Here is a 16,157-nt window from a genome sequence, read left to right on the forward strand (position 1 = left end):
AGACTAAAACAGGTCTGAAAAACACTGGGTTTATAAGTTATTATCTCAGAGACTTGCAAATATGCAAGGTAGGATCCTTACTGCCCTGTGGAGCTCAGCTCACAGAGCTGCAGAGGAGGGAATAGGTAAAGTACTTCATTCTCACAGCATCCTGTCTTATTTATACACTAAAGTTTTGCTGTGGAGTTTTAAGACACACCTTTGAGTCATCCACATGTTCCTAGGGATTTAAGAAAACTGGATGTAGTAATAAATTCTCTGCTCTTTTAACTCCCTCCAAGTCAACAGAACTAAGCCATCAGAAGTTGCTGCCTATAGTTTTTAAGGTTAGCAAGATCCCAATGTGCTGTTCTCTTACATGACACAGATCACAGAATATCCTGCCTGCAGAAGAAATTTCTTTTTGTGCTAAACAAGCTACATCTGTCAGCCTGAGTATCCCTGTGCATTTCAGAAGAACGTGTGCTCCTGATTACAATTCCCAGGCAGTTTTGAATTTGCCATTTTCCAAAGTGAATTATTCTCCTGATTTATTAATCAGTGTGATCTTAATTTTAACAGATTTAATAGCTGCAGACTCACTATCTCAGAAATGGGGTTGGAAGGGACCAGTAATGATTCAGAGTTAAAATAACAAGCAGTTACAGCATAGGCTTACATACAAAAACTTTGTAGTTGGAGAACGTAACAACTTACAGAAGGAAAATCATAGCACTCACCAGTTTATTACATGCAGTTCTCATGAGGGCTCTGTGGAAAGTGACTTTACCTCATTAGGAACAAGAAAGCCATAAAAGGTATGTGATGAAATAAAGTGTGTTTCCTCCAAATAATACATAAAATAATGGCTGTTGTTGTAAAGTGGAGCAACTGCAGGTCTTGACACATGATTATTACATATTATATTAAAATGAATATATTTACTTGATAGAGAAAGAATGTTCTATTATCATAAAAGATGGATGTTATTATATCTAACCATCAGTATTATTTCAACATCTTAATAAAAAAATTTAATATTTTTGTATTTCTCAAAATTTGTGTAAGACATGTTCCATATCCTGGAAACAACTTGTACAATTTCTTCCTGCTTCTGTAGAAGTGTCATTTTAAATGGGACTTCTAATTAGGTCAAACATGTTAAAAAAATCTGGAAAGGCTGAAATCCTGCCTAAATGAGGACAGCTCTTCTTTGATGTGGTAATTAAGTTTTGGTAGAACTATAGCAATAATTCAGAAGCCTGAAGAGCAGAGACAGAAAATGTTTGAATGGTCAAATGTTTTATTAACATACTGAGTAGAAAGGAAAAAGAGGAAAGAATTTAGTGGTAGGAAAAAAAAAAAAAGAATACTAAAGACAAGAAATGAAGAGAGGACAAAATACTGTGAAGGAAAAGGGATCCAATATAAAGGAGAGAGACACAAGGAGCAAAAACAGAAGCATGCGAAAAGGGAAAAAGAGGAGGAGAGGAGATGAGATCTGAATGGCAAAATGGAAAGTAAAATGAGATGGCAGCATGTGACAAGAAAGAAAAAGTGAAAAATGAAGTTTATTTTTAAAAGTGTGTGTGTCAGCCATAGCAGCATCTGGAAGGTGAGGAAATTCAAAGCAGCAATAGGAGAGGTGACAATTATCTGTTAGAGCTAGGCTCTCAGTACCTCCTGTAGGAAAACTAATAAAATGTCCAGATAATAATCTGCGTATGCTCACAGCTTGACTGCAGGAACTCTTGCCATCCCTTATAATAACATAGTCTACCAGCATCTACTTGAGGTAGGTATCATTTCTTGTCATTTCTCCACTGAACAGCCAGTGATATGGGAACACAATGGATTTCTGCCATTCACATACCACCATGCAATATGTTTTATTGTTGCCAAGGTCAGAACTCTGATCCAATAACTCCCAGGCTTCCAGCTCATGTTCATGCCCCGTAAAAAATCACTTTGAATCATGACAGGACAATAAGAAGATCACTAGAAGGCAATCTTATCAGCAAAACCATCCAACACGGACAATTTAAAGATTTCTTTGTACGGCACCAGCTACAGTAATCATGTAAGGATGGTGCTGTGTGAAAAATACGTAACAAATTAGCAGTATCAAAAGCTTAAAAAGATTGCCAGGCAACCATGGGTTTGCATCATTCAGAGATTGCTTCGTGCAAAGGCACTTTATTCTGACTTGGTTGATTACAGCCTTTCTCCATCACCCATACACATTAGGAGCTGAAAATGGGGTTACCACCTGCCTGCTCCATTAGTAGCAAGATAATTCCTACTTCTCATTCTTTGTTTTGCATACTCTGGGATGTGCCCGAGAGTGGGAGAAGAGAAAATTCAATAGTGAAGCCTAATTGCCATTTCTTTATGATTTGAACTGGAAAAACTGTTTCACAGAAAGAAGTACTCAGTATCCCTGGGATGAGGATATTAGAAAACTAAACCTTTTCTAAAAGATCTGGTGAGCAACCATCAAGAACAGAAATAACATTTTGAGGTCCTCAGGTAACTTTGGCTTCCAGGGCAAAGAGTTAAATTTATGACCTTAGTTCCAATCTGGTATTTTGATGTCTGAGAAGTAAGAATAAAATTTAAAATGTATTAGTTTTCTCTTCTTCCACCTTGCCCAGGAGCAGGTGGAAATTAGCTCACTTCACATTCAGAACTATCTAATTGGAGCCTAGGAAAATCTAGCATTAAAAAAACTCTCAAGACTGAGAGGCTGTCTTGTTTTTACATACAAAGTTACATAACTAAAATTTATTACATATTGAAGGAAAAAAAAGCATTCAGAATCACATTAGGGATATGACATCATGTGAACAATCTCAAGCCTCAAAACACAGTCCATCAAGACACTTCACCTATGCAGGCTGCTTCAAAGCTCTTGATCTCACAGGTTTTGCCTCTGAACAGTGAGCTCTGGCCATTTTCAGGGGTTAAGATGAGATGTACTGAGCTGCTGATGATTTTTTTATTATTTAGAGGGTTGTTGTGCAAAAATTTTTAAAAAGTGGCAACATAAGGCAGGCCAAAGGGGTGCCAGCAGAAGAATTCCACATACATGCTTCTCTACATGGACCAGGGAGATCATTTCACTAATATACACTGGGGTAAGATACAATTAAAATGTTTAAAAATTGGGCTTCTATAGTATATTCATATTGTTCTTACATTGTTTGGCTTCAAATACTTGTTTCTAACATTTTTCAGCACCATATGTATATAGAGACATATAGAGATAGGTGTAGATAGGTATATAGATACATAGATATATAGATATATCTTTCTTCACTGACTGGTTGTAATCAGAATATTTTTTCATCGGTTGAACTTAAAAAGAAACACACTTCCTAAGAAGAAGGAACAAGAATCACCATGGTAGTAAATTCACTGGAAGAAATTCAGTATACAATTAGTAAATCAATACTAATGATGTAAAAAATGTAGAAAAACATTGTTCACAGTTGCATTTTATCTTCTAGTAGGACAATATTTGCTGCACAAAATAAAGGGAAGCAAAGGGAAAACTTACATAACAGATAACACACAATAATTATTAACCATTGCATTACTGATTACAAGAAAACAAGACACAGCCTTAGAGAATACATTAGTTTTCACTTTTAGCTCATGCAAAAGACAATCAAATGCACTTGTGTGTTTTGTAGAAGAAAAGAGCACCCACTGATTGAAAAATATTGGTTCCTGAGGACGCCAGTCATTAGTCCACCCAAACCAGTGCAACGTTGCAGTGATGGCAGTGGAAATACACTGCCCGTATGTGGCATCAAGCACTCTACAACACAGGTGCTGTTCTCAGTCAAGGGACTTTCAAAGTGATCTGGTAGTGCAGAGCTTCCAAAGCAAACTAGACAGTCCTTTGGTCATGGCTTGGACTATCCTGAAAGATCCTACTGTACATCCCTACACACCAAACATACATTTTAATATTTAGAGCATGTCCAAGAGACCACTATAAGCATTCTAATTATTTTTTTATTATTATTTTAATTTTGAGGCAGCCTGAAATGTATTTACCCAAGTTAACAATTAATGGGATGACAGTGGTTCAGAGTCCCAGTAATCGCTGAAGCTAAACACACTTTGTACACACTTTGTGTACAGGTCTTGAACTTGTTTTCTTAGTCTTGTCCTGGTTCACTGACTACAATGCAAAAGGACCTTTACAGATATCTGGTTTTCAAGTCACTTTTTTATAAGACTGATGGGTACTTTTTCAAGATATTACTTTGAAAAAACGACAGAAAATTATAAGTTATCTTCAAAATGTTGAACTTCAGTTAATCCTCAGGAAATTACGCCATTACTCTATGGTACATTACTGCAAAGAGTAGCGTACCTCTACCATTTTCATTTTGTGCTTTGTTGTTGTACTTGTTATTATTTGGTATTTCTTTTTCTTCTTAAGCACAGATGCTTTTTAAAGCTCACAGACTTTAATAGCATTTTCTTATTAGACAAAACCTGTGAATTGTGATAGGAGTTTTATAAGAGCAGATAAACAAAATGGTTCTAGCAAATAGATTCAGGTTTTCCCAGATCATCACATCTGAAATTGGAAAAATGAAGTCTCAGAAACAGTAGAAAGGGAGATATTGTTCTTTCATATCACACAGATTTGAGTTAACAGAAAATGTAGGGCATACTTCATACAAACAAATTAAACCACCACATTAATTTTAAAATAAATGCATCAAATATTATTATATGTATGTTCTATTATTCCTGTCATCTTCAATAAATCTGAATTTCCCTTTTATTACTTTTTTCGAGATATTTGTGAGCTACATATTAAAGAGAATTAACTGCTTTGTACTATTCTCTGCTTCTCTATGGATTGTTGTGGAAAAATAAAACCAAGCAACAAACACAATGACTGACCTCTGATGCCTCACAAATGAAGAATTTCAAGGAGCTGCTAAAAACTTGGGAAATGTTATTCACATTTCTTCAGTGTGAAAATACAGTTATAGGAAGGTTAAAATGCTGCTTCACATTTACACTACAAGATAAAAACAGAACTGGAAAGAAAGCAAGCATCATCTTGTCCCTAAGGTGTAAGCCTTCTCACCTTCACTGCTTTTGTTAACATCTGATACTCCTATGTAGCTGGAACTATATTTGGATATTGACTATAATCGTGAGCTACCAGCTGCTTTAGATCAGAACTTTGACATTTATTCTGGGCACTGCCTTATCACAAGGTCTGTCCAGCTCACTTTCGGCTTCAGAGAAAACCATCCTTTTGACACACTGGCAATCCTACCCATTTTACAATGGCATGTCATTTGTGATCTGGTGCTGATCTGCAATGGACAGTTGAGCTCCATTCATTTCAAAAAATAGAAATAATGAGTTGGTAATAACTAGGCTGAAAGCTGCTGCAATAGATATGGTATTACTCAGAGAAGGCAGGAGGCACAGAAGTCAGGCAAGCAGCTCAGGACAGAGGTGTTGAGGGAGTACAGGCTCCATTCCCACATCTGCCCCTAGAAAACTCTGCATTTCAATTTCTGTGGAAGAGAAACAGAGGAGATGACAAAAAATGTAATTTGCTACATACTCCAAGGTCTACTGATAAAAAGTGTCCTGTGAAATCTGAGTGCTACAAATACCCATACCTGCATGAAGCAAAAAGGATTAAATCGTATTTGTCTCTGGGGTCACACAGTGCCAACCCTTGAACTTTACTGAAGATGTCTGTCATGCTTAAATCCTGACATTTGATAGAATACTGACAGACATCAAATGCAAAAACAAAAAGGTGGGAAAGAACTTCCTCCAAGATTTTACCACTGTAAAAAAAACTTTTCTTCAGTCCTGCTAAAATGTCCCTTGCTGAAACTGGTAAGTGGAGCCCTTTGTCATTGCCCTGTGCTCCTTTCTGGAGATTTCCAGTTTTTCAGATCTGCTAAAAATACTGCCAAGAGTATTCAGTTTCCATCAGTCTCAATAATGCCACATGCAGAACAAAAAAACACCTCCTCATTCTTCCATTCCCATCATTAACTGCTTTAGCCTTCTACACTGCACAGTTGCTCCCTATCAGCTCTTCCATGACTTCCACAATGTTTCCACAGCTCCTGTTGCTAGCTACAAAGACTTGAATTCTCTAGGAGAAATCAGGTTTTAGAGTGATCCTTTCCTGCAGTCACCAAATACATCACATTTCTAGGTACAGGCTAGCCATTAAGGCCCAGCCCTTGAAATTTTAATCCATATGGGATCCAAACTTTTATGAGTTTAGATAAAATAAAATTAGGCCAAAAGCACAGAGCAGTGAGGTTTTAATTATTAAAAAACAAGAATTTTCATATGTCCATGTCCAGATGTACTGTTGATTTTTTCCTGAAAAACCCAGTCCAAATATGCATAGCTTTTCTGAGACATGTTTTTATGGTAAGTTTCCCAACAGCTACATGTTGTCTCTCTCTTCTTAGTGCCTTTCTCTTCACAGAGGACAAAAACTAGATCTTTGCTCTTCTCAGAATTTCTCAGTTCTGAAACTTTCAGAAATGTGGTATCTTTTATATACTGTAGGCAGGCATACTGAAAGAAAGTTGGTACAATTTAATAAGTCTCACTTCTTTAATAATATCCAAGAATTAAGAATAAAGCAAAACTGGAAAATGAGAATGAAGACACTATGAGAATTCTTTTTTAAAAAAAATTTTTTAAGGATTCATGGCTCTGCTTAGCTTTCTCTTCCCATATTTCATGCTAATAAAAAGAAGGTTCTTTGGAGCAAGAACATATCTGGTTTGCTGCCTTACCAAGCTCAGTGGGGAGGAAAATCTGACAACTGGGTACTTTTTATAATAATTAATTTCTTGCATCATCCACTGCTGAAGATTTTATGTCCCAGTGCACTAGCGCTCAGCAATATGTATGAAAATCTTGGAGGTCTGAGCCCACAGCTAAAGAATTGGAATTCTCAGGAGATATATTTTCAATTAAAGCTATTCATGTTACTACTTCAGATACTTCAACAATAATTTGCTAAGACATGCAGGGTATCTCAGCTATAAAGAAAAGAGAGAAATAATTAATGTGTCCATTTTGATCTTCTAGTTTCCCCAAATTTATTTTCTTTGTTTTTTTTCTAGAAAATTTAACTGGCAAACAAATCAGCAGTAAGTCAGCAGCTGCTCTGAGGTTTCCTTAGTTACAAGAACAATGATGTAAGCAAAATAATTCCACTCTGCACTGCTACACAGGCCAGTACAAACAATTCAGCCAACTGATAGAGAGCTTTTCTTTTCCCAAATAGTCTTTGCTGTGTTTCAGTGCATCTCCATGAAGGAATAATTATTGCCAATAATTGGTAAATATTTTTAGTGCAACAATGTTGCTCTAACCCAGACAAGACTCTAAAGCCCTTTATCAGAGTCCATGTACTCACAAATTGCAAAGATGGTCTCAGCTCTGAAAGCTTTCAGTTTAAATCAGTAAAACAGACAAACACCAGGAGAAAAGCAGTACTATTTTGTCCAATTTTGCATGTGGGTTACTAAAGCTTGTGAAATCCATAGAAATGTATAGAATCATTGAATGATTTGTATTAGAAGGGACCTTAAAGATCATCTACTTCTAACTCCCCTTGCCATGCTTCCTGGTTCCTTAAAGCCCTATTCAGCCTGGCCTTGAATGTTTCCAAGGATGGGGCATCCACTTCTCTGGACAACGTGTTCTTATGTCTTAACATCTCCTGAGAAAGGAATTTCTTCCTGATATTTAATCTAAACATACTCTCTTTAGGTTTAAAGCCATTACCCCTTATCCTATACCTTATCCTATACCATACATACCCTCATGCAAAGCCATTCTGCAGCTTTCCTGTAGGTCCCTTTTGGTTCTGGAAGGCTAATTTAACTACCAATGGTAAATTACACAGGAAATTATCTGTGTTTTTACATGAAGACCCTGATAAAAGAGGAGAAAACTCAACCATGCCACACTGGAGTGCACTGCCATATATGTGAGCACCTCCTTTCTCAGCAATTTTGGAAATCTACTATTTTTTGTGGAGCTATAGAGAGCAGTTTGAGGTTGACCACAGACTTTACCATGATGTAGCTTGAGGTGTTTAGAGGACTTCACAAAGAACACAGGAGTCTCCTGACCTTCTCAGACCCACTTTAGACACAGAGGAGGCTATTAGGCCATGCATGCTGAAACCGTGTCTTTTCACCCAGCAGAGAGGAAAAAAAAGCCTTACTAACTTTTTATATTTCCACAATATTTCAGATATGTTTTAAATCTAGGACTGAAATCAGTAATGCCAAGGACATAAATGCCAAGGCTTTTCTTAGCGTATGCTGCCAAACTTCATCTGCAAGATGGGCACAAAATCCTCCAGGACACATCACTGCACTAACAGCCACACTTGGGGCTAAATTCTGAGAAAGCAGTTAAACATTTGAAGTGTGCTCTAACCTCAACCAAATCTTAAGAGAGTTGTCAGTAAATAAGTTGAATATGAAGGTAGGCACAGAAAATCACTGAGTACCTTCCCTTCCTACAGTGTTCAAAAATCTAACACAACACAATGTCCCTTTCTTCAAGAGGAATGTCTGGATGCTTGCTGTGGAGGGCATAGTCTGACTACCAATATTGCATTGCTTATAAAGCAAATAGCATACTGAAATCCTGGGACTTTGTATTACTTGTTATCTATTTTTTTAATAGAAAATATATAATGACTCCTACTTGTGAAGAAATACAAAAATATCACATTTTACATTAAGTACGTAGTTTTAGATTACTAATGGAAGTATTCTTTGGAGTTTTGCAGATTCATTTACATACTTATAAAATCATACAAGCATTTGCAATAAAAAATTAAATAAATGTTAAAGAATCTAGAATACATTAGGCTTTTTTCGCACTAACCTCTAGAAATTAAAAAGCCTATAGATGGCATGGCCATAGATGTCAGCTAGCTCCATGTGACCTAGGAACGAACTGGCTCCATCTGAAATTGAGGCCAAGGGAGAGAAGAGCTGTGAACTCCCAATTCCTGCTTCCACAATGGGAATTCACTGCTCCCAGTACAACACAGCAAGTAGTTTCTGACTACATGTGGGAGATGCAAATTTTTCAAGAGGCTTCCTCGGCTACTTTCCCCTTCCCTTTATCATACCAAGTTTGTATCCATTCAGAACTAAATATTCATATAATAAGCAGTCAAATGCGACAGAGAGCAAATCATTCATAGCAACAGAGGCACACAGCTGGGAGAAGAATATGCTTTGCTCCTTCAGTCAAACCTTTCAGACCTATCAATGGAGGGCTCCTGTGCTCAATATTGGGGGAATCACTTTTTGCCAGACCTTGACAGTTACCTTGAAACATGAGCTATTCTTGCATGACTAAACTGCCTCCTCCTGTTCTACGTTTAAATGATCCTGGTTTTCACACAAGATATTTTAACTCTAGTCCCCGTTTATTTTCCTGGGGTTGAGAGTGCAGTGATGAGCCATTTGCTCTACCAATACTAGCAAATGCCAAGTGTGCGTCAAAGACAGTATCCATGGAAGTTTTCCTGTGCTTTTAACTTACAGATGTCCTGTTATTCCAACTCTGGACCTTTAACTAGGCAGTATTTGTCAGCTATCTTGTGGCACAAACAAATAGGACCTGTGATGAAACTAAAGCAAGATTTAAATTCAGCCCTCCAGAGACATGTGGTTACCCCAGTAACACTTGACCCCACCATTCCTTGTCATGGACCCCTTACAAATTTCTGTGTTTTAACCTGATTCATGTTTCTTTCTTTAAAGTATTTTCTTTTATTCGATCCCATTATAGTGGTCTATGGGATGCAATCTGAGTTCCAAGCAAGCACAGCTCAGATTAGAAAGGTTGTCAAATTATTGGCATCACTGTGAAAGACCAAACTGTTTAGGGATAATGACTCAAAGCACTCCCTTATTTATGGGGAGCCCGGGTGCTTGGTTGAAATGGAGGTGAGCTTCTGATCTGATAAAGCAGAGGGTGGATGATAGCCTATGAGTGAGATAGGAGACTGATCCTGAGGTGCCTCTTCTCATGCTGAGTTGCCCTCCCTTGCACAAACCACTGGGTTGAGTGGCTCCCCCACCTCTCTCTGGGGAAGTATCAGGACACTGGGATGTGGCCTGAGGTCGTTCATCTCTGCTGACGGACCACAATGGGCCATAATGAGCTGGTGTCATGGGTAGCTGTGTTGCATTAGAAGATGTCAAGGAAATGTTCCACGATATTACATCATCCAGTGTGAAGCACCTGCTCTGGGTGAGGTACCTGGGCATTCCCAAATGAACCTGAGTGAATATAAACTCAGTGGATATTGTGTACCTTGAATTTTCCCAGGGCTTTTTCCCCACCACTTCTTTGGTCTTTCCCCACCACCTAGCAGATCTGGTCTGTGACCACAACTTTGACCAAGACTGCACAAAAACCAAGTCTTGTCACAGTAACTACCATGCATGTGGCTGTGGATTGTTGTATACATGCACACAAGACATGGTAAGTCATCCCTCCTGAATGGTTGTATCAAAAAGTCTTTTTACAATTGTGTGTGAATTAAAAAAATTATTTGCTGCTCTAAGAATATATTTTTGAATTTTTTATAATTCTGTCTTATCCTAATTGCAACTTTGCAAAATGTTATCAGCTACAAACCAACATCCTTGCTCGAGCAGACCTCTGAATTCTTGGATGTTTCAATTAATTGCTTCTGTCTCATCCAAATAATCTCCATTACCTATTAGCTCTTCTTAGAGGGATTAAATGAAAATATATTTCCTGGTATCACACTAAGGTGATACCTATGAGAGGCAATTAAGCTTTCACAAAGATTTGGGCTCAGGACTGAAAGCTTTGGGACTCTTTTGAGTGGCTTGCTCCTCCAGGATAAAGAATAACAACCACAAGAAAAAGCTGTGACTTTGAAGGTGTAAAAAGGGGTTAGAACTCACAGAAATACAAGAAAGTTGGATTAAAATGGATGCACTTTCCTCAAAATCCCTATGTACCATTCAAAGTGATATATTTCACAGAAACCCTTTTGCAATTTAGCAGTCCCAGTGGGAGTTTCTTTCACACATGGACAGGAAGTGGCCATTGGCAGCTTGGTGGCTGACCAACACCCCTAGTTCTTTAATAGGTAACAGCTAAAACAATTTCAACATTGCCACCACTACTGCCTTATTCATCAAGCAATGGTCCTTTGCTGATCTGCCAAATTTCTTCCTCTTCTCTCCAAGTCTGAAATTGTTTGGACACAAGAAAATTTTTGCTCCAGGGTGAGTTTATGCACCAGTCTGAAGCACAGAGGGATTCATGCAGTTCTTTCTGCTGCTGAAAAAAACAGACCATCTCTTTCTTTTCTGCTGCTGATTCTTAAATATATTTCAATGCTCTTAAGTACAAAACCCCAGGAGAAGTGATAAAACTCCACTGACTGATTCTTTTTATATATGCTAGAAACTTGCACCCCTGGCCAGAAAGCTGTTTGCAGGAGAAACATTTCATTAAAATTTGCAAAAAACAGCCCAAAAGGAAGGTTGCTTGTCTTTCATGACAGCTGTTGTTGCATCTGGTTGGCTCAGGTCATCAAAGTGTTGCTCCCTCTTGGAAGATAGGTGGTGGTCAGCAATATTCAGTGTGTAAGACCCAGCAAATGTAAATGTGCTTTCAATCAATATTAATTAGGCTGATGATTATATCAAATATGCAAATTATTCCAAGAAATCAGGTGTGTTTCCAACACCATAACTGCATCCATTCCAGCAAATTAAATGTTCATAGGACATTTCCTTGGCCCTGGAGCAGCCTACAGCCACTTTACCACTCCCTTGGCCTCCATGATGATGGGGTATCACACAGGCAGACTGCTTAAAAATCACCCCCAGACCACACTAAACCTAGACCTGGCTAAGAGTGCAAGTCAGCCTTGGCCAAAATAGTAATGTGCCCAGCAGGATGGGTGCAAGTAGGTGCTGGAGCCTGTGGCCTGACACTGATTTAATGTTATCAATGTAGACAGCAAGTCTCAGGAACCAGAATTGCACCCAGAATTTTCTTATCACTTCCCAAGTGCAGTATTGGTGGGTCATGACCTGGTAGCATTCTCCATCAGTCAGACATCTATGGAATTAACTGCATTATAGCTGACACAGCTGCTTCTGCATGTCTGTTCCTTTTCTGAGACAAGTCCTACTGTTTTAAGATGGCTATGTACTCTCAATCTTATCCAGTCCAGTCTAGTCCAAATGCCATCTAGTACAAGTCAGCCCTTTCTGAACAGGTGTAAAAGAGCAAAGTCTGGATTCCCTGCCCTCCCTCCCTGAGGTGTATGTTCTGAACTCTAGAGATGGAAATCTAGAGTAGAAATGAACCCATGATAGAATAACTTAGAACTTCCTACCACATAAAAAAAATTTCATCAGTTTGAGTTACCTAAATTACAAGAGTTTATAGTTCTTTGAGGACTCTTGAAATCAGTAGGCTAAACTGAGAAAGACTTTGGAAAATATAGCCCAACAGAGCCTGTCTAAGGTGTCTAAACACAAGTTTTAAAACATGGGTCTTAAAATCAGTCAGGATTTTTTTCATGGTTTGAAAAGCAGAGAAGGTGGATAAAGCAAGAAGGAGAGTGTAAGATAAATTGAGCATGGTTGATTTCCCCTCTGATCCATGGGAAGAGATAGATACCCTCAGATTTACAACATTTTATATAACAAGGCTTCTGTACCTAATACACTTATTTTTTCTTTTTGGGGAGGTATGATGCAGTTAACATGATCTGGTAAAAGACAGCAATTTTGTATTGATAGTGTTTTTTCAGGGAGAGAACATATAGAAAGAGATGCCTCCCCACAAGAAGCTGTTTGTTTGTGCTGCACTGAACAAGTCAAATCCAAATGAGCTATCCTGAAAAAAACATTGTTGTGGAAGATGAGGGAGGACCAGGAAGCAGTGACTGCCCTGGGACCACATGGAAAGTGCTGCCACACTGTGCTTGCATTCACAACAGTATTCCCTGCAAGATGTAACCAGCCCTCTTGCAGTTAACCTTCTCAGGCCAGAGTCAGTGAGGCTGCAGGGCAGGTTTGCCATCCATCTGAGCTATGGCACTCATTGCCTAGCTCTTGCCACACCCTCCACTCCCAAGCTGTGCTCAGCCACCATCCCTCACCTCCACAGCTTGCAGCAGAAGACCCAGATGCAGGAGGCGAGGGAGATGTGACAAAGGCATAGCAGGCTCACTCTACCTGGATCAGCTTCACACAGCAGCACACATGGGCATGCAAGATAAGCAGTGCAGACCACAGCATTAAAATCATGTTGGCAACACTAATACAAATGGACTGCCTATCGCCCACACAGACAGCACCATTTGTGAGCAATGCCAATGCTTGCACATTTGAAAGAAATGTGAAATTGCCCTAGTTTCAAGTGAATTCTTTTAGGACAGCTGGTTCTACTTCTCATCAGGCAGGGGCTGCCTGATTTGTAACTCATTTAGGTGACATTTATATTCCAATAATGCTCAGAAAGCCTGACCAGAACTAAGACCGAAATTGTGCAAGTAAAGGCTGGGAGGGTGCCAGCTTAGTTAATGGTTACTCCTGCCCTTCAAAACCTTTATTAATCTTTTTTCTTTCTTTCTTTCTCTTTTTTTTACTGGAAGGCAGCAATTCTATTCTTAGCAATATCCCTATTCTATGCATAGTGCCACCTGGAATTAATATTTACCTTACTCAGTTAAGATGAGCAAGTGTCTTCTCGCCAAGTGACCCAAGAGGACCCCAAACATGAAACATTCACTTTTGTTTCTCAACTTTTCCCTGAAACATAGGACATAAAGCCAAAGGGAGCTTTGTGAAATCCACAAGTAGGAAAAGGGGGCGAGTGCCCCCATGCTTGTCTCTGTCCATCACAGAAGACCAGCACTTCTGTTGTCCCGATGCTCAGGATCGCACAGCGGTAAGCAGAGGCAGATAGCTGGAGATTTCTGAGCAAGTTAAAGCTATTTTAGCTTTCCTACCAAATAATTCACATTTTCAAAAGGTTTTAAGACAATTGATGGCTCTACATTGGAGTCACTGTCAGAGACTGAAATGGTAAATGGCTTAATCATTGTTAAGATCACCAAAAGTCTTCCACTCTGCAAACTGCAAACAGCTGCTCATCTACTGAAGCCCACCCCTTCCTGCATATGTCTCCTGATTTGGATGGCAAAAGAACCTTAAGATAAGGTGGAACTATTGTCCAAGTATCCCAGGTCAAAGCAAAGGAATCCACAAGTATAAAGGGTTGAACTACTAACATTTGACCACCTGCAGTACCCACCCAGGTGCTGTAAAAGACTGGTGCTAATGGACCAGTACCTGAGTTTTGTGGATTCTTTTCCTCCACTACTTGATGGATACAGTCTGCAACCACTGAGGCCAGAAGAAAAGGAGCAACCAGGTGTAATTTTGTAAGTGTAATTTTGTAAAAAAATGTAAGGAGTAACCAGGAATCTACAGAGTCGTGATATCTCTTTTCTACCTAATGTGTTTCTTTCTCCCCCCTCCCCCACCCCTTCCTCTCTCTCTCTTCCTCATCAACTGTTAAATAAAATCGGTACTATTGACTTGGGCCTATGGTGTCGCTTGCACCTTAATTCAGACAGAGGTTTCTCTCAATAATTGGATCATAATGGTCACTCCTGTGAGTCACAGGACATTTCTGCAGGAGGACACCCAAAAGGCTGAGTAGCACCCGAGTCAGCCATGCACTCCAAAAAGTACATGGCCTGGTGCTTGTATGAAGAGGGGAAATGCACATATGAGAAAAATATCTTCCAAATTTTGAGAAGGGGTGGCTTTGGAGGAAGGACCAAGTGGATCACAGGAGCAACATATGTGAATGTCACCTTGGGAATCTGCTATAGACATTTCAGTCAGGACAATGAAACCAATGAATTCTTCTTTGAGGAACCAAGGAACACTTCTAAGTCAACTTCCCTTGTCCTAATAGGGGACTACAGCTTGGCAGAAATTAACTGGGAGCATCACCCAGGTGATACAACCCAGGCCAGAAGATTCCTAAAGTACCTGGATGACAACTTTATGGAACAGGTCCTAAGGGAAACTAACTCAGAAAGATGCTCTCCTTTATCTGCTTGTCAACAGAGTGGATCTAACGAATGAAGTGAATGTTGGTCGCTGTTTTGGCCACAGTGACCACGTTGGAATCAAGTTTAGGTTGAATATTAGAAAAAGGTTCTTCACCCAGAGGGTGGTTGGGCACTGGACCAGGCTCCCCAGGGAAGAGGTCATAGCACCAGCCTGACAGAGTTCAAAAGAGTTTGGACACTGCTTTCAGGCACATGGTGTGACTCTTGGGGTGTCCTGTGCAGGGCCAGGAGTTGGACTTGATGATCCCTGTGGGTCGCTCCCAACTCAGCATGTTCTATGCTTCTATGATTCTACATTTAGCTACCTGGATCTTCTGGCTCACTTGTTCCTTTTCAGCTTCAGTCTGTGTCACATGAAAACATAGTTATTTATACCTAATAAACCATGACCCAAGCTAAAAATACCTTTGTAATTTGATAAGTGAATTGACACAGTGAATGACTGTCACTTACTAGTGTGATGAGAGTTAGAAGGCCACAAAACCTAACATGATAAAAAATATAGTATTTTTATTTCCACTTAGCTGTAATTTACATTTGGAGCAACTGAGTGCATTGCCTCCTGGGATATCTGAGATGAGAAAAATTATGACAAACTGAAGAGACTTCAGTTATAACCACAAATATATATTTAAAATATATTCAGTAATAACCACAAAACCAGTGAAAATAAAAGCATTAAATAGATTTTTATTTTTAATTCCTAGTGGTCAGGGCAAAAAAAAATATTTGCACTTCTAAGAAACTAGTAAACACATGAAAAAGAATTCATAATGTTGTAAGATTACATTTACTTGCTTAGTGACAATTTGATATGACCTGATGTATCACTAAGCAACACAATGCCATTCATCAAAATAAATGTCCCCCATTTTCATGAGTATATATCTTCCTCACACACAACTATAAATGTGTATGCATAAACATGACATGAACATTTTTGTATCAGAGGAAAAAA

At 38.9% G+C, this 16,157-nt stretch overlaps 1 long non-coding RNA gene across 2 annotated transcripts in view; it reads right to left on the reverse strand.

Annotated features, from left to right (window-relative positions):
* The window catches only part of LOC111922959 (uncharacterized), a 69,918-nt gene that overhangs the window by 9,299 nt on the left and 44,462 nt on the right, over positions 1–16,157 (reverse strand). For both annotated transcript variants that reach the window (XR_015284703.1, XR_015284702.1), the window contains exon 5: positions 720–823. This is a non-coding gene — a long non-coding RNA (uncharacterized LOC111922959). Of the gene's footprint in view, positions 1–719; positions 824–16,157 lie in introns of those variants that run through there.

Source organism: Cyanistes caeruleus, chromosome 3, assembly GCF_971803275.1.
Source record: "Cyanistes caeruleus chromosome 3, bCyaCae1.hap1.1, whole genome shotgun sequence".
Lineage (NCBI taxonomy): Eukaryota > Metazoa > Chordata > Aves > Passeriformes > Paridae > Cyanistes > Cyanistes caeruleus.